This window comes from Bufo gargarizans, chromosome 6 (genome assembly GCF_014858855.1).
Source record: "Bufo gargarizans isolate SCDJY-AF-19 chromosome 6, ASM1485885v1, whole genome shotgun sequence".
NCBI lineage: Eukaryota > Metazoa > Chordata > Amphibia > Anura > Bufonidae > Bufo > Bufo gargarizans.
Window position 1 is genome coordinate 76,232,814 of NC_058085.1, and position 19,324 is coordinate 76,252,137.

General features: G+C 44.3%; 2 non-coding genes and 3 pseudogenes across 2 annotated transcripts; all 5 read left to right on the top strand.

Annotated features, from left to right (window-relative positions):
• The first annotated feature begins 196 nt into the window (after nucleotides 1–196).
• On the top strand, nucleotides 197–392 carry LOC122942692. Its single transcript, XR_006390648.1, has one exon. It is a non-coding gene; the product is annotated as a U2 spliceosomal RNA (small nuclear RNA).
• Nucleotides 393–1,431: 1,039 nt separating this feature from the next.
• LOC122942872 lies at nucleotides 1,432–1,574 on the top strand (annotated as a pseudogene).
• Nucleotides 1,575–2,757: 1,183 nt separating this feature from the next.
• Nucleotides 2,758–2,945, top strand: LOC122942643. The gene has a single exon (XR_006390611.1). It is a non-coding gene; the product is annotated as a U2 spliceosomal RNA (small nuclear RNA).
• A 915-nt stretch (nucleotides 2,946–3,860) lies between these two features.
• Nucleotides 3,861–4,003, top strand: LOC122942903 (annotated as a pseudogene).
• A 9,551-nt stretch (nucleotides 4,004–13,554) lies between these two features.
• On the top strand, nucleotides 13,555–13,763 carry LOC122942765 (annotated as a pseudogene).
• The last annotated feature ends 5,561 nt before the right edge of the window (nucleotides 13,764–19,324 follow it).

Here is a 19,324-nt window from a genome sequence, read left to right on the forward strand (position 1 = left end):
GTTGGTTTTGTGTTTATAAGATGGATTTAAAAGAAGAGAAAGTTTATGTTATGTCATGTTATGTTTGTCTTTCATGTTTAATTTGTAATTATTGTAATTATTATTTTTAAAGAAAAAATAAGGAAAATATAATTAAAAAGTAAAAAAAACTGTTGATCTGGATGATGAGACGCAATACATATTTTGGTTTGAATATAAATATGTGGCGTCTTCTGACGCTATCAACTTAAAAAAAAAAATCTGTTCTTATCAGTTTAATATCTGATACGTCCCCTATCTGGGGCCCATATATTAAATGGATTTTTCGAACAGGGAGATGGAAAAAGAGCTTGCTCTGTCCACTCCACGCATTGACCTGGTATTGCAGTACCTCCAGGACCGGTGCACCCTTTCTATTCCAGTATGAAAAAACAGAATGAAATTGGATGGCAAGGATCCTTCCAGCAAGCAAGTGGAAAGTTGCTGTGTCCTGCCTCAGGAGTCCTGCACTTCAGCTGCTCCTTCCTCTGTGAGGGTTTTGCAGTGCTGCTTTCTGCATCCCTGGTGCTGCTGCATCTAGCCTGTCAATCTCTTAATTGCATCACCTGTGTGTGGGTTTGTTCCAGCACCAAGCAACCCAGCCAGCCAGTCACCTCTCCTCACAGTCCAAATCCAATTAAAATTGATGGCTTAATTGTTGTGTTAATTGGCTTATCACCTGAATGCAGTTTTTGGAACTCTATCCACTCCGTGCACCTCTGTTTTGATTTGGGCCTGTTGTGCACACCTGGGCAGTCTGCTGAGTTGTTCCTTAGAATTGACCCTTTTGTAGCAAGTTTGCTTGATGTAACCAATTTTGTTTTCCTATTTCTTTATTAAAGTTTGTTTGCCTGTGTCTCCCTTTTGTGGATCTATTAAACTGGATGACTTGTAGGCTAAAATGTAGTCCAGCACTTCCTATGTATCAGCAACAGCTGGACCGACCTTGTCTGGCCAATGGACGGAACACTGCACGTGTCACAAGAGGCCTGTCAGGTCAGAGGTCAAGTAGGGTCAGGTCACTGGATGACATCACAAGGGCCCTGACGGAACAGTCAACAATGGGGCCGTGACATCACAATCAACAATGCATAGATACCTTTTTTTTCTTTTTTTTGTCTCTCACTACTCTCCATTGACTTCTTATCGGTCATTCTGCTAGGCGCGCTTTGGCACCAGGAATTTCGTGCGAAGAAAAGGCGTGATCAAAAGAGGTGGGTGGAGCTATGCAGATATGAAAAACACGAAGTGGAGCATGCTGTTGATTTCAGAGCGTAGGACGCACGTTTTCCCTGGTTTATGAGAGAAAGAAGCCTCCCGGACTGTTTCTGCAGCTGGGGCCTGTAGCCTATTGCCTTCACAAGTGTTCTGCATTGAGGACCATCGGCCTGTAGGGCGAACCCTTTTCTGGTTATCGCTTCTCAGCCTTTTGGCTAAGATCAAGTGTAGTATCGAGAGGTGCTGCCTTGGTCTTGGCCGGAGGTGCCCCGGGTACCCGGACCCTCGGCCTCTGGCGGAAGCCGTAGTTCATAGCTGCGGTGGAAGCCGGTGCTGCTTTTGGAGGGACGGCTTAGTCCCGGGGCAATGAGAGGCGATCATCCTGTCACTTCACATAGCTGAAGAGGCAGTTATTTGGACCTGCTAAAATGGATCTGAGAAAGAAGAGGAATTGCCTACGGCTGATTTTGAAAGAGGATGTGTTGGAAGAAGACCGGGATTATTTTGTCCTGAATTTTTTTGAAGAGTCTATGGGAATTGGAAAAGGAGATATCTACTGCATGCAAGAGAACCGTCTAAGAAGGTATTTTGATGTGAGATTAAATATTGAAGAAATGTGCAGGAACGGTTTTGCAAAATGGACAGAGATAGAGGGAAAGATGAGAAAGTATTGTGTATTGCAATCGTCTATGGTCAGTAAGAAGAGAAATTTAGTAGTTGCTATGGAAGATCCCTTTATTGAAACTGAAGAGATATTAGACTATTTAAAGACTTGTTTTCAGTTTGTAATTTTTCAGAGGTGTTTTTTGAATAGAGATGGAGTCTGGAACGGCAAAAGAAGGTTTGTTATTTGGGGAGAAAAGCAAAAAGATGATTTTTTGGACAGTAGGATCGTTATTAATGGAAAAGCTGGTTTTTGCTTTTGGGAAAAAGAGGTTGAGAAACTGCAAGTTCCTAGAAGAGTATTAAGAAAATACGTTTTGGAAAAAGAATGTAAAGAAGTAAAACATGAGGTGGAGATGGAAGTCAAAGGAAAAGAAAGGAAAACAGATGAAAGTGCTAAAGTTAAGAAAGTAAAGTTTTTTTCTGATGTTTTGAAAGAGGAGGAAAAAGTTAAAGAGAAAGGGAAAGATGATGTAAAGTGTCCTCTTATGGGGAAGCTGGTGTGTTTGAAAGCCAATTCTGATGAGTTGGAGCTGGAGAAAGTGGTTATGAAAGCAACACAGGTTGTGGAAGAAATAGAAGAGAAAGATGGAAATGAAGAAAAAGAAGGAATTTCGGCTTTTGGAAAAATGTGGGAAATTTGTTCTGTAGAAAGGAAAAAGAAAAAGGCAAAAATGAAGACTTAGAAGAATAGGAGGTTTATGTTAGAAGAATAGAAAGTTTATGTAATGTTATGTTTTGTGTTTATTTATGTTTGTTAATAATTTTTTAAAGAAAAATAAGAAATATAAATAAAAATTAAAAAATAATAGTTGGTATGGATGATGAGACGTGGGACAAGATTTGTCCAATTCAATTATGCCGCGTCTTCTGACGCATCAACTTAAAAAAAATCTGTTCTTATCAGTTTAATATCTGATACGTCCCCTATCTGGGGACCATATATTAAATGGATTTTTCAAACAGGGAGATGGAAAAAGAGCTTGCTCTGTCCACTCCACGCATTGACCTGGTATTGCAGTACCTCCAGGACCGGTGCACCCTTTCTATTCCAGTATGAAAAAACAGAATGAAATTGTGTAATGGATGGCAAGGATCCTTCCAGCAAGCAAGTGGAAAGTTGCTGTGCCCTGCCACAGGAGTCCTGCACTTCAGCTTCTCCTTCCTCTGTGAGGGTTTTGCTGTGCTGCTTTCTGCATCCCTGGTGCTGCTGCATCTAGCCTGTCAATCTCTTAATTGCATCACCTGTGTGTGGGTTTGTTCCAGCACCAAGCAACCCAGCCAGCCAGCCAGTCACCTCTCCTCACAGTCCAAATCCAATTAAGATTGATGGCTTAATTGTTGTGTTAATTGGCTTATCACCTGAATGAAGTGTTTGGATATCACCTGAATGCAGTTTTTGGACCTCTCTCCACTCTGTGCACCCCTGTTTTGATTTGGGCCTGTTGTGCACACCTGGGCAGTCTGCTGAGTTGTTCCTTTGAATTGACCCTTTTGTAGCAAGTTTGCTTGATATAACCAATTTTGTTTTCCTAGTTCTTTATTAAATAAGTAAAGTTTGTTTGCCTGTGTCTCCCTCTTGTGGATCTATTAAACTGGATGACTTGTAGGCTAAAATGTAGTCCAGCACTTCCTATGTATCAGCAACAGCTGGACCTACCTTGTCTGGCCAATGGACGTTACACTGCACGTTATCGGTCATTCTGCTAGGCGCGCTTTGGCACCAGGATTTTCGTGCGATGAAAAGGCGTGACCAAAAGAGGTGGGTGGAGCTATGCAGATACGAAAAACACGTTGTGGAGCATGCTGTTGATTTCAGAGCGTAGGACGCACGTTTTCCCTGGTTTATGAGAGAAAGAAGCCTCCCGGACTGTTTCTGCAGCTGGGGCCTGTAGCCTATTGCCTTCACAAGTGTTCTGCATTGAGGACCATCGGCCTGTAGGGCGAACCCTTTTCTGGTTATTGCTTCTCGGCCTTTTGGCTAAGATAAGGTGTAGTATCGAGAGGTGCTGCCTTGGTCTTGGCCGGAGGTGCCCCGGGTACCCGGACCCTCGGCCTCTGGCGGAAGCCGTAGTTCATAGCTGCGGTGGAAGCCGGTGCTGCTTTTGGGGGGACGGCTTAGTCCCGGGGCAACGAGAGGCGATCATCCTGTCACTTCACATAGCTGAAGGGGCAGTTATTTGGACCTTCGGTGCTGCACTTGTTTCTGCATCAGAAGGTAGGACCCGGGTACCCTCTCTCTCGGCCTGGGGGGATCGTTCAGGTTCATTGCCTGGACTTCACCCCCCTGCTGCTATTGGGAGAGAGGCTTAGTCCCGGGGACGTCGAGTTGCGATCCCCCGAACCTCTGTATATCCCAGGACTTGCAGGGGAGCATTCGTTTTTTTGCTCAGCAGAGAGAAAAAACAAGAACGCCAGATAACACCATGGCAGAAGACCCCGGTGGAGGAGGAGGAGGGGACCCGATGGAGGAAGGAGGAATCGGAGGAGGAGGAATCGGAGGAGGAGGAATCGGAGGAGGAAAAAGTTCGGAAACCAGAAGTTATGCAGCAGTAGCAAAGGAGAAAGAGGAACCCCAAAAGAAAAACCCTATTGATGGAAGAACCCAAGGAGGAGAAGGAACCAGTGGAGGAGGAACCAGAAGCAGTAAAGAAGAAGGAGATGACCACCAAATCCCAGAATACGCAAGAATAAAAAATACAGTCCGTTTTTATGTTACAGAAAGGAAAAAAGAGCAATATAATTTGATGTATTTAGTTGATGAAGTCCTGTGTGGCGTGTTCGGCATTCAGAAACATGAGATCCTAGCCATACAGGACTATCCTAAGAGAAGAGTATATGATATAACCTTTGAGCAAGTCGGTGTTTTTAAAGATTTTATGGCCAAAATTCCATCCAAATTGAATGATAGTCGCTTAGAAGGTTTGAAAATATATGAGCATGAAACGGACGAAGTTAAAAATATAGTTATTAAAATGTATTGCCCCTTTGCGGATCTTAACGATGTTTTTAACTTTTTATCTCCCCATTTTAAGAAGATCATTTCTGTAAGAAAGGTTTTTAATGCGGCTGGGATTTGGACCTCCAAGTGGGTGTTTAAAGTGATCTGTCGCCGTGACCCAAACCATCCTGGAGGCTTTGAGTTACCCCCTGCCCGTTTTAAACTGGGAGACATGGTAGGTGACATGTTCTTTGATAGAATGCCGTCATACTGCCGAATCTGTAAAAAATATGGCCATGATAATATTAACTGTCCAGGTACGTGTAAGAGATGCGGAAGCACAGCACATGAGAGCAACAGCTGTTCAGCGGGAAGAAAATGTTTTTATTGTGCCAACTTTGGACACTTTGCTCGTAACTGTCCCCAAAAAACAGGTTCCGGGGCGCAACCAGGGCAGCGGAGGCAGCCGGAGGAGCAGACGGAACCGCAACCCCAGAGGGAAGAGCAAGAGAAGCCACGAGAGCACGGAGAGGAGCCAGAGCAGATGGAGGTAACAAGTGGTCCCCCGCAACCAGGTGAACCCAGGGAGAGGCGGCACAAACAGAAGCGAAAGTCCAGTGATCGGCGGACGAGTGACCCCGCCCCGGAAACGGGGAGCGTGGGCCACCCGGATGATGCTGATCCGCCTGGCCCGCACTTAGTCCCTGGGCAGCCTGCAAGCCTGCCAGAGGATCCAGGTGGGGTCGCGGTGTCCAAAAAACGGAAGGACAATGGTAAAGTGGTGGAAGAAGGCCCAGGGGAGAGTGCTGTTGGGGGACCTGAGGTTTGCACCGAGGGTGTCCCACAGATTTCTCTTCCCCGGTCAGACGGTGAGAGAAACACACCAGAGTATACAGTCCCAGAGACAAGTCTGGAGGGGTCCCCCGCCCAGGAGTGGGGGGGGGGGCCCAGCGCCGTGACCCCGATACCTGAGGAAAGGCTGATGAGATCAGTCTGGACTGGCGGGGTGAGGCAAGAGGGGGGACCAGCTGAGTGACGGTAGCTCCTCTCCTGCGAGTACAATGATGTCGGTAACATCTGGGGTTGCGGGCGGTGAGAGTGAAAGGGACTCCTTCGGTGAAGCCGATGCTGTCTAAAGTCATGCCCAGGTAAGAAGAAAAAGCTTCTCTTTTAATTTTTTATCATGGCCATTTTAGAAGGAATTTCCCTGAACACTAGAAGCGTGCACTCGAAGACAAGGAGAATCGCGATTTTTAATTATTTATCTGTTCTTGCCGCTTCAGTGTTCTTTTTACAGGAATGCTGCATCCCCCATAGACGAAACTATAAAAAATACAAAGAAGACTGGAAACCCGGGCCATCAATTTGGTCCGGGTCAAACGAAAACAGTTCGGGGGGTGTAACCATTTTATTCAAAGGGAATGTTTTAATAGACCATGTATGTGAAATTTTATCGGGGAGAATTTTGATAGTAAAGGCTTTTATTGATGGTGTTAGGTGGCAGTTTTTAAATTTTTACGGTTTTACAGAGAAAAAGAAAAGAATAGAAATGCTAGAGATGTTACCTTATTTTATTAATGACTCTGAACCTCAGATTTTAGCAGGCGATTTTAACTGTATTTTAAGAGGTGAGCGCCGGTTCTCAAACGCAGTAAGTAGAAATTATGAGGCCTCCTCCTCTCTGCTAAAAAATATTATTTTAGATTTTAAACTTACTGACGTTTTTAAAAAATGTAACAATACACTACCAGAAGAGGCCGGCGCCACCTGGAGTAATAGAAATTGTAAATCAAGAATTGATTTTATTCTCTGCTCTTATCAGATACTGTCATTTTATTGTAAGCTTTTATCTAATATCTTCTCGGACCATAAGTTATTGTCTTTTAAGGTGCAGTATGGCGGCAAGTACAAAAAGAAAAGAACATGGAAACTAAATGTCTCCCTTTTAAAAGATCCAAAGATTTTATTACATTTTATAAGCGCTGCAGGCGGGTAAGAAACCCTAATATACCTATTGTTAAGTGGTGGGAAAAGATGAAGATCAAAATCAAAACATTTTTTATAAATACAGGGAAATGCAAGGCCCAAGAAAAAAGAGAGCGCTATGAAATGTTAAATACCCGTCTGCAGACGCAGTATAAGCTCTGAGATCTGGGTATGAACATGGAAAAAGAGATCTTAGATAGTAAAAAAGAAATAGCTCAGTACCTGAAGGGAAAAGAAATAATCTTCCGTTCTAAGATTAAACATCTAGAAGAGAACGAGACCTGCTCCAGGTACTTTTTTAAAAAAATACAAGATAAACGTACCCAGATCGAGGAGCTTGGGGGTGAAAAAAATATAGAGGGAACTTAAAAAAAGCCCATGATTTTTATTCTAATTTATTTAATGAAAAGAAAATTGATAAATTCTTTTTAAAGGACTCACTGAAAGGGATCGAAAGTATTTTAGACTGTGAATTACAACAATTTTTATTACAGGATATTACCGAAAAATAAGTCTTAGAAACTATCAAGAGTTTTAAGAAGGAGAAAGTTCCTGGCCCTGACGGTATACCCATTGAGTTTTATGTTACCTTTTATGGCATTTTAAGAGAAGATTTATTTTATCTTTTTAAGGATGTTTTTAGGTCCAAGACTCTCCCGGGATCCTGGAAAAAGGGTGATGTGTCTCTGTTATACAAGAAAGGGGATAAGACGGACATTAAGAACTGGAGACCCATCACCCTTTTATGTTGCGATTACAAGATAATGGCAAAAATATGCGCCAACAGGATGAAGAAGGTAATAAGTAAAATCATCCACCAGAACCAAGTCTGTGGGGTACCCGGGAGATGTATTTGGGACAATTTGAACCTTTTAAAGGATATTATTAATGATGCGAATGAAAGGAAAGTGAAACTGGCTATTTTATCTTTGGACTTCGAAAAGGCCTTTGACCGAGTGTCCCATTTTTACCTTTTTAAAGTTTTAAAGAAAATGGGTATACCGGAGGGGTTTTTACAGTCTTTAAAAGCATTTTATGACCATTGTTCTAGTAAAATTTTAATAAATGGTTTTAGGACTCAGGATGTCATTTTAAAATCGGGAGTGAAGCAGGGGTGTCCCTTGTCCCCACTACTTTTTATATGCGCCATTGAGCCTCTTTTAATCATGCTGAGGAAGAATAAGCAAATACGCGGTGTCCCCCTGCCAGGCGGAGGGGGACTGGAGGCTAAAGTAGTGGGGTACATGGACGACGTTGCGATAATTTGCAGGGACACCCCATCAGTTCAAAAAGCTTCGAAACAGGTAGAACATTTTTGTTTTACCTCCGGTTTTAAAGTTAATTTTAATAAAAGTAGTGTTTTAAATGTTGGCGATATGGTATTAAATGACATTGACATCCCTGAGTCCGAGTCTGTAAAGATTTTAGGGATCTCTTTCAGTGAGTCAAATGATGGCCTCAGGAACTGGGACACGGTGACAGAAAAGGTAAATAAGAAACTGTGTATGTGGAACTTGAGGAAGCTGACGATGGAGGGAAAGGTTTTAATTATCAAAATGATAGTTTTACCTATTTTATTATATTTAAGCATGGTGTTCCCTCCATCGGACCGTATTTAAAAAAAAATCAATAAAGCTTGTTTTTATTTCTTTTGGGGTTCCAAAATGGATAAGTTACAGAGGAATCTGCAACTGGGGCCTGTTTCTGCAGCTGGGGCCTGTAGCCTATTGCCTTCACAAGTGTTCTGCATTGAGGACCATCGGCCTGTAGGGCGAACCCTTTTCTGGTTATCGCTTCTCGGCCTTTTGGCTGCGATCATGGCTTGTCCGGACGCAGCCAAGGCTGAGGCTTGAGAAGGCGATCGACGGACGGACGGCGATCGACGGACGGACGGCGATCGACGGACGGCGATCGACGGACGGACGGCGGACGACGGACGGACGGCGGACGACAGGCGGTGGAGTACGAACGGACAGCTGGAGGATGGGCGTCATCATACGCTCGGCGGGGGACGGAGATTTCCGGGTCCATAATGGCTTTGGCATAGATGTGGCGGAGGAAAAGAAAGGAATCTTCACGATGAAGCACCTTGTGCATCAGGTACTGTTCAAGCTGTTACATGTAAGCCGTGAAGACATATTATGCTTACAAGACCCAAGGAAAGGGCGCTATACCCTGGTGTTAACGAGTGCTGAGGCTTGTCATAACTTACACATGTGGTTGAAAAGCCATGAGAATAATCCGGAGTTGGATGGTTTGTGTTTTACATTGATATATAATGATGATGTGCCGTTAGTTGTATATATGTACAGTCCTTATGTGTCTGTTGACATTATTACACTCTTCCTGAGTAGATTTTGCGAGGTGGTGAGGTACTCACACAAAATCCTAAACTCTGAGAGTTTATGGACCGGGAAGCACAAGTGTTTTGTTAAGATCAGAGGTGACACCTCATGTGCCGGTGGAATGTGCTACCCACCTGAATCGTTTTCTATCGGAAGAGACAGAGGCTTACTGTTTTTTGATGGTGCTCCGAGCTTTTGCCGGAGATGTCGGATGTACGGCCACACTATGGAGAATTGCAGTGTTGCAAGTAAGGTGTGCACCAAGTGTAATAAGGAGGGGCATTTTGCCAGCTCCTGTGTGAACCCGGTGATATGTAATGTATGTGGAAAGTCGGGCCATGTGTTTAAAGATTGTCCGCTGAATCCACGGCCGAGGAAAAAAACCGATGCGGATGCCGCCCAGGGAGTCTCTGGGGGATCAGTTACGGTAATTGCTAAGGTTACGGCGAGATTTCGGAAATCTCAGGAACCTCACCAGGCTCCGGTACCACTGCGGGTGGAGGTGGGTGAGGAGGAGGGAGAGATGGAATGCTCCCACGAGGTGGGGAATCTTCCCCTTCTGTCTGATGAGGCGACTGGCCTCCGGGGGGTCGGGGAGTCAGAGATTGCGGACCCTATGACGCCTATTGTGTGGAGTGACGAGAGCCCTATGGGTGTTACAGGTGAGCAAGGTGATTTCACCAAAGAAAAAAAGTCCGAGGAGGAGGAGGATCAGGCTGGCATAAAAAAAGCCAGATATGCATATTCCCCTCAGAGCGACTTCGGCAGCTCTGGGGATGAGAGAATCTACCCGTCGTCTGACGCCGCTAACGAGATAGCTTTTTTAGACGGAGCCGGGACTGGGGATTATACCTTAGGTGGCCACACTCCCGAAGGGTTCGGATGATTTCCAGATGGAGGATCGGGAAATACATCAATAGATGGCTCAAAGCATGGAAGGACGAACTTCCTTACATATCATATCCTTGAATGTGAGACTGTTGACTTCTAGAGCCAGGAGAGCTGTAGTACTTGATTTTGTCAAAAAATCAAGGCGCGGATATTATTTGCCTGCAGGAATGCGGGATTACAACATCGTTAAGCGCGGATGAGTGGCCTTATGGCGAGTCTGTGTGGTCTGGGGCGGGTGGGAATAGGAATGTGGGGGTGGACATTTTGTTAAATAATAAATGTATGAGTGTGGAATCATATACGGTGGTGGAGCCTGGGAGATGCTTGATGGTGGTGGTAAAGTTTAAAAAGTGGAGGATTAAAGTGGTGAATGTGTATGGATCAACAAAAAAAGAAGAGCGTGTGAATCTATTGAGTAAGTTGGGGGTGTTTTTGGTAGGGAGGATGCCGTGTATGTTAGTAAGTGATTTTAATTGTGCAGTTGAGGGTGAAAAGAAAGATACGTCAGGTGTGCAATAGAAAAAATTGATGTGATTTTTCTCTTCTAGATATGGCTGAAGCAGTAATGGGGAAACCACCACCGAGCACATTCATTTCGGATAGATGGGGTATAGAGTCCAGGATAGACTACATTTTTATTTAAAAAAATCTTAGCTGTATAAGTTTTTCACAGAGCGGGGTGTTTTTCACAGATCATGAATGTCTAAGAGTTGGAGTGGAAGGTGGGTGTAAAAATATGTATGGTAAGGGTGTTGGGAAACTAAATGTAAGTTTGTTAGAGGATGAAAGAATGATGGGTATTTTCAGATTTTAATATGGGGAGTGGAAGAGGAGAATGGGGGAGTTTGATGATATCCTGAAGTGGTGGGAATGGTTGAAAGGGAGGATGAGAGTTTTTTTTAAGAGTTGGGGATGTCAAAAAGCGAGGATGATGAGGAATAAATATAATGAATTGAATATGAGGTTGGAATGGCTGAGTAAATTAAAGGAAATAGGTGTGGAAGTGAATGATTTAATCAAGAATGTTAGGGAAGAGCAAAAACAGTTCATTGAAAGAAAAGGAAAATAAATAATTTTTCGGTCAAGAGTTGAGTGGATGGAGAAGAATGAGAAATGTACGAGATTTTTCTTTAAAAAGGTGTGTGGGAAAAAGGAAGATATGTGGGAAATTTTGAATAAGGCTGGGGTATGTGTGAGTGGGGAGGGAATGATGGGAGAGGTGGAGGAGTTTTATGCAAATCTGTATGCAAATAAGGGGATAGACAAGAGCTTGATGGGTAATGCATTGAATTGTATAAAAAACACTCTATGTAAGGAAGATAGGGAACTGTTGTGCGAGGATATTACGGATGAGGAGATTAAGAAGATTGTGTGTGGGATAAAAAAGAATAAAACTCCAGGGAAGGATGGAATTCCGATAGAATTGTATGTGGCTGCATGGGATTGGATGGGGGAGGATTTGTGTAATGTATGCAGATATATGTGGATAAATGGAGTCCTGAGTGACTCAATGAAAGATGGAGTGGTTGTGCTGTTGTTTAAAAAGGGTGAGAAAAAATGTTTGAGTAATTGGAGACCAATCACTTTGTTGAATGTAGATTATAAAATTTTTAGTAAATGTCTGGCGAATCGTATGTGTGAGGTGGTTGGTAAGGTGGTGCAAGAGGACCAAGTGTGTGCGGTGCCTGGGAGGAGTATGTTAGAGAATGTGTTTTTATTAAGGGATATGATTGGAGATTGTAAAGAAAGGAAAAGTAAATGTATGTTGTTATCAGTGGATTTTGAGAAAGCATTTGACCGAGTGGTGCATGTATTTATGTTTGAAGTATTGAGGAGAATGGAGTATCCTGAGAGGTTTTTGAAATGTGTGAGGATGTTGTATGAAGGAGTGGGAAGTGAGATTCTAGTGAATGGGGAATTGAGTGCTAAGATAAGGGTTGCATCCGGAGTGAGACAAGGGTGTCCAATGTCTCCGGTTTTGTTCATTAGTGTGATTGAGGTTTTGCTGTGTATGATACGGAGTGATAAAGTAATGAGAGGGTTGTTAATTCCAGGGAGTATGGGAAAGTGTGTAAATGTATTAGGTTATATGGATGATATAGTGATATTAAGTGATAACATGGCTGCAATGAGGAGAGGTAGATTGATTCTGGATTTGTTTTGTGGAGGGTCAGGGTTTAAAGTGAATTGGGATAAATGTTTGTTTAAATGTTTTGGGGATAATAGAGTAAGAATGGAAGATATAAGATATGAGGAAGGACCGATCAAAATATTGGGGGTGTTATTTAATGATGATATGAAAGTTGGGTTGAGTGTGGGAAAAGGATTGAAAGAAAGCTGAATTTTTGGAAATTAAGAGAGCTGACTATGACTGGTAAAATTTTAATAGTGAAAGCAGTGGTATTGCCAATCATATCTTTTGTGTTTGGTGTGTATCCTATGAATGTTGTGATGTTTAAAAAGGTGGAGAAAATTGTGTTTTCCTTTTTATGGGGGAGCAGAATGGAGAAAGTGAAAAGGGAGTATGTGCAAAAGTTAAGGGAGAATGGTGGGTTGGATCTTCCGAAATTTGAAGTGTCATTTGGTATAAGTTATGTTAAAAGTCTTGTGGTTCTGATTGGGAAAGAGAGTAAGTGTGCATATATGATGAGATACATGGCAGGGTGGATGTTGTATGGGTTGAGATGGGAGAAGAGGGATGCTAGAGTTCCGGTGGCTTTTGTATGTCCAAAATGGTATATGGTAATAGAGGTTTTTATTAAGAAGTATGATTTGTTAAGTGTTAAGATGAATGAGTTTAAGAAAAAGAAATATGTGTTGAATGTATGGCGAAAGGAAGAGATTGCATGTGATATTGTGGGTTTGGGTTCGGGTGAAGCTGAAAGGGTATGGAGGAATTTTTCAATTAAAGGTATGTCAAATAGGCAAAAAGACATAGTGTGGTTGAGTTTGCAGAATGCGTTACCGGTGAGAGAGGTTCAGAAAAGGAGAGGTTTGATTAGATCTGAATTGTGTCCAAGAGAAAGTTGTGGTGAGAGTGAAAGTGTAAGACATTTGTTTTGGGACTGCAGGTATGCACAAGAAGTATGGAAAGGGGTTGGAGGTTTGGTGAAAGAACTGACGGGTGTTACGCGTATGAGTTGGAAAGTGGCGATGTGTGGTATTGGGGCGAGTGGTAAACAGAACTCTAGATTATTATGGTTTATAATGTTTTGTATGATGGAAAGTTTATGGGATGTGAGGAATTTGTGGGTGTTTAAGAGAGAGGCTATAGATGCGGAGGAATGTGTGAAACTTTTTGTATCTAAATTGTATTTTGTTTATAAATGGGATAGTCAGTACGGTGGTGGTTTAGACAGTGAGGGGGTGTGGAAGTATAAAAAGTGGAGATTCATTCTTGATTGATTAATTAAATAAAAGACCATGATGATGAAGTAGAAGGTACTCTTTATAGATTTGGTGTTTTTAAAGATGCCGAGATGATGTATACTGAGTGCTGTATACGTACTGAAAGGTCTATAATAAAAAATAAAAAAATAAAAAAAAAATCTGTTCTTATCAGTTTAATATCTGATACGTCCCCTATCTGGGGACCATATATTAAATGGATTTTTCGAACAGGGAGATGGAAAAAGAGCTTGCTCTGTCCACTCCACGCATTTACCTGGTATTGCAGTACCTCCAGGACCGGTGCACCCTTTCTATTCCAGTATAAAAAAACTGAATGAAATTGTGTGATGGATGGCAAGGATCCTTCCAGCAAGCAAGTGCAAAGTTGCTGTGCCCTGCCTCAGCAGTCCTGCACTTCAGCTTCTCCTTCCTCTGTGAAAGTTTTGCAGTGCTGCTTTCTGCATCCCTGGTGCTGCTGCTGCTGCATCTAGCCTGTCAATCTCTTAATTGCATCACCTGTGTGTGGGTTTGTTCCAGCACCAAGCAACCCAGCCAGCCAGTCACCTCTCCTCACAGTCCAAATCCAATTAAGATTGATGGCTTAATTGTTGTGTTAATTGGCTTATCACCTGAATGAAGTGTTTGGATATCACCTGAATGCAGTTTTTGGACCTCTCTCCACTCCGTGCACCTCTGTTTTGATTTGGGCCTGTTGTGCACACCTGGGCAGTCTGCTGAGTTGTTCCTTAGAATTGACCCTTTTGTAGCAAGTTTGCTTGATGTAACCAATTTTGTTTTCCTATTTCTTTATTAAATAAGTAAAGTTTGTTTGCCTGTGTCTCCCTCTTGTGGATCTATTAAACTGGATGACTTGTAGGCTAAAATGTAGTCCAGCACTTCCTATGTATCAGCAACAGCTGGACCTACCTTGTCTGGCCAATGGATGGAACACTGCACGTGTCACAAGAGGCCTGTCAGGTCAGAGGTCAAGTAGGGTCAGGTCACTGGATGACATCACAAGGGCCCTGACGGAACACTCAACAATGGGGCCGTGACATCACAATCAACAATGCATAGATACCTTTTTTCTTTTTTTTTCTCTCTCACTACTCTCCATTGACTTCTTATCGGTCATTTTGCTAGGCACGCTTTGGCACCAGGAATTTCGTGCGAAGAAAAGGCGTGACAAAAAGAGGTGGGTGGAGCTATGCAGATATGAAAAACACGTTGTGGAGCATGCTGTTGATTTCAGAGCGTAGGACGCACGTTTTCCCTGGTTTATGAGAGAAAGAAGCCTCCCGGACTGTTTCTGCAGCTGGGGCCTGTAGCCTATCGCCTTCACAAGTGTTAAGCATTGAGGACCATCGGCCTGTAGGGCGAACCCTTTTCTGGTTATCGCTTCTCGGCCTTTTGGCAAAGATTTCTGGCTTGTCCGGACTTTGCTGAGAGGTTGTCCAAGCTTCCTGCGAAGAGTGAGAAGGCGATCCCGTACCAGAAGAAGATGATGGCGATGCACAACGTCCGCTTCGCTTATGACAACGAGATGAGGATTCGTAATTCCGTCTTGGTTGAAATTTCTGAAGATGTGAAAGAGAAAGGAGAGCTGGAGTTTTTTGTGGAAACTATCCTGGAAGGAACTTTGAATGTGAGAAAAGGGGAATATCTTGGCACTGCACGATTCAAAAAAAGGTGTGTTTATTATAACTTTTGACAGCCTTTCGGATTGCCAGAATCTTTATGAACAATTGAAACTGCATTATAAGGATCCAATTCTAAATGGAATAAAGTTTGTTTTGCTCTACTCAACGGGGGAAGTACCCTTGGTTGTACATATGTATAGCCCATTGGTTGAACTGTGTGACATTGAAACTTTTCTATCCGGATATTGCCTAAATATAAAGTCATCTAAAAAATTGATGAACAGACTAAATATATGGACTGGAAAATATCAGTTCCTTGTCACCTTCAAGACGGACCCTGAGAGAATTGGAGGTCTGAAAAATCCTCCATCCAACTTTTCCATTGGACGAGATAGAGGATATTTATACTACCCTGGCATGCCTAGATATTGCCGGAAATGTCAAGAATTTGGGCATGTGCAAACAGAGTGCAAAAATGATAGTCAAAGAACTGGACATAAAACTATGGACTGTCCAAACACAATCATATGCAACCTGTGCAGATCTGAAGGACATGCTTTTAAAGACTGCCCTAAGCGGACAAAGTCTTATGCAGAAGCTGCAAAGCTAAAAAAAACAGAGACTGCTGGGAAACCTACAGCTGGAGTCCCTGTATTAAAGCAACCTGTGACTACAACCTTACCTAAAAAGCTGCCTGAGGCTGGTCCATCCAGAGTGCGGAATAATGAGACCAAAGAGGATCCTGGGAAGATTGCTCCTGAGAGTGCTGTCTCTGCAAAAGTGGTAGGGGAACCTGTTACTGGAGCAGGGATGAAAGGGAGAACTTCTGGAGAGGATGGCATGGAGCTGGAGACTAAAGAGACCAAGAGAAAGGGGAGTAATCCTGAAATCTTTAACAGTAAAAGACCAACTCGACAGAGTGCAGATGAAAGTGATAGTGGCTTAAAGCAAAGTGTGTCCTTATCAAATCCTGCCAATATTCACCAATTTCCTAGTCCAACGTCATCAGAGTTGATTCCACCTTTGTCAAGTAGTTCATCGGATGAAATGACCTAATGCTTAGTATGTCTTCACAAAGTTATCTCACAAAAAGTGAGAAATTCAAAGGGCTCAAGAGAGCTGCTTGTGTATATAAAGAGACTTTTTTGTTATTTGAATCTTATTTGAATGATGGCTGAGTCGTTAAAAAAGCCGTTCCAAAGTAGAAAACCTGGATAAGGATGAGAAGTGCAACTCGTTCTTTTTCAGGAAACTCCACGCCGGCCACACGCCCCTGAACGAACTTCGAGACAAAGACGGCAACATGCGATCGGGGAAGGAGGAAGTAATGGGAGTCGTCACAGACTACTACAGCGACCTCTACTCCCTGAGGATCACCGACCAGAAGGCCGCCGATAAATTCCTGTCAGGTATCACTAACCATCTTGATCCGGCAGGTGCGGAGGCCATGGATGACCCTCTGACGGTGGGTGAGGTGCTCTCTGCCGCTAGATCCTTTAGGTCTGGCAGGACCCCGGGCAGTGACGGCCTCCCAGCGGAGCTCTATGTAGCGCTGGGGGACCTGATCTGTCCGGACCTGTTGGAACTCTATGAGGAGATGGTGGTGGAGGGTACAATGCCCCCATCCTTGAGGGAAGGAATGATCACGATCCTGTATAAGCGGAAGGGGGAGAGATGTGACCTGAAAAACTGGCGTCCCATCTCTCTCCTGAACGTGGACTACAAGATCCTCGCCAAGGTACTTGCCAACCGGCTGAAGGTCGTCATCGGCGGAATCGTCCACCCGGACCAGACCTGCGGCATCCCCGGCCGCAGGATCGCAGACAGCCTCGCTCTTGTGAGAGACACGGTGCACTACATCCAGGACCGCCGTGTTCATGCCGCCCTGGTCAGCCTGGACCAGGAGAAGGCATTCGACCGGGTCTCTCATGAGTTTATGGGCAAGGCGCTGCGCAGGCTAGGTCTAGGCAGGAGGTTCTGTTCTTTTGTTGACCTGATGTATTTTGACATTTGCAGCACGGTGTTGGTGAACGGCTGGAAGACTGACCCCTTCTCGGTGCGCTCCGGGGTCAGACAAGGCTGCCCTCTTTCACCTCTCCTTTTTGTTTGTGTTATAGAATCCTTTGCGGAGTCCATCCGGCAGAACGGAGAGATCAGAGGGATCACCGCACCAGGACCTGGACACTACGAGGTCAAGTGCTCGCTGTACATGGATGATGTGACCGTCTTCTGCGCTGACCGGCGTTCGGTGACTGCACTCGTCCAGACCTGCGAGGAGTTCGGACAAGCTTCAGGGGCCAAAGTCAACTGCGGCAAGTCAGAAGCCATGCTCTTCGGGGACTGGCAACTGGCCTCTTCTGCCCCCTTCCCATTTACCATCAAACCAAACTTCATCAAAATCCTTGGAGCCTGGTTCGGGAAGGAAGGCGCAGCCCTCAAGTCTTGGGATGAACGCTTGGCCAAAGTCAACCAAAGAATCGGACTGTGGAGCATTAGACACCTCACGATCGAGGGCAAAGCACTCGTCCTGCGAAATGAAGTTTTGCCTGTGCTCCAATACACCGCACAGGCATGGCCCCCTCTTGCCACCGTTTCCAGGGCCATCACCAGGACAGTGTTTCGCTTCATCTGGGGATCTAAGATGGACAGAGTGAAACGAGCCATCATGTACAAAGAGCCCCGCAAGGGCGGAAAGGGCATTCCGGACCTGCCCACTTTACTGCGGATCGCCTTTGTTTGTGACAGCGTTCGTCGGACTCTGAGAACTGCTAACGGCTCTGCGGGCAAGGCTATGTCCCGTTTTTTCCTCCTGCCTCTCTGGAGGGGCATGGGCTGGGACAAGTGGGACAGCTCCATCCCTTACAACTGGCACGCTCCCTGGTTCTACGGGGACGTCGTCAGGTTTGTGAGGGAACACCAACTGGAGGGCCTCAAACCCGACTTGTGGAAGCCAAAAACTATCCACAAGCTCATCAGAGCAAAGGACGTGGTGGAGTCAATTCCAGGGATCCAGGACGACACCGTAGAGACAGTTTGGACTAATGTGTCGTCAAACAGGTTGACTAACGGGCATAAGGACTTGTCATGGATGGCCATTCAGGGCGGACTGCCCATCCGGTCATTCATGCATGCCCGCAATTTGTGCAAAACCGGGTACTGCCCCAGGTGCCCTTTCGTGGAGGAAACATCTTACCACCTGTTTTGGGAGTGCCCCTTTGCACAGCGCCTGTTGGACGCCCTGGAACATGAACTCAAAGACTCTGTGCCCAGGAACAGCCTGCAATGCACTTCGGTGCTGTATGGACTATTTCCTGGGATTCATACTGTTGGAGCCATCCAGGAGGCCTGGCGCCTTATGAACTGTTTTAAGGACGCTATTTGGTTTGCTAGGAACCGGCTCATCCTCAGGAGGGAGAACAAGTCCGTCCTGGACTGCCGCAGACTTATCCATAGTCTGTTGCGGGACTACAACATCTCGGACGTTGACGAAGAAGAAGAGGACTAAACCCCTCTCCTTCCCCCCTCTCCCCCCGTGTGTATTTGTCCTCTCAATAAAACTTTGGGCATGTGAATCCCCCTCCCTACCCCCTCCTTCCCACTTCCTCTTCCCTCATCACTGTCTAAATGCTTTTGTTGGGAGGTTTTGTGATTGAATAGGTATGCTAGTGTAGCATTCATTGCGATGTATAGTGTAGGGTAACCTGTGCTTTACATAACAATGCCATGCTCGCAAAGACGAATACGTGTAATTTATTATGTACTGATTTGTGGCCTGTGCTGCGACACAGTACTAATGTATGTATGTATAACGACTGATTGTAATAAAGACGTTTCAATCAAAAAATCGGATGAAATGACCTAATGCTTAGTATGTCTTCACAAAGTTATCTCACAAAAAGTGAGAAATTCAAAGGGCTCAAGAGAGCTGCTTGTCTATATAAAGAGACTTTTTTGTTATTTGAATCTTATTTGAATGATGGCTGAGTCGTTAAAAATATCCTCCCTTAACATGAGGAGTATTAAGGGAGCAACCAGAAGAGCTGCCATGTTTGCATATTTGGAATCAGTGAATTGTGATGTCATCTTTGTGCAAGAGTGCGGAATAGAGTATTCCTTAAACTATGCAGACCTTAGAGAGAGCTGGTCACATGGCCCTTCATTGTGGTCTAGAGAAAATAACAATAAATCTGCAGGAGTGGGAATATTATTCAAGGGAAATAAGTGCCAAGTGA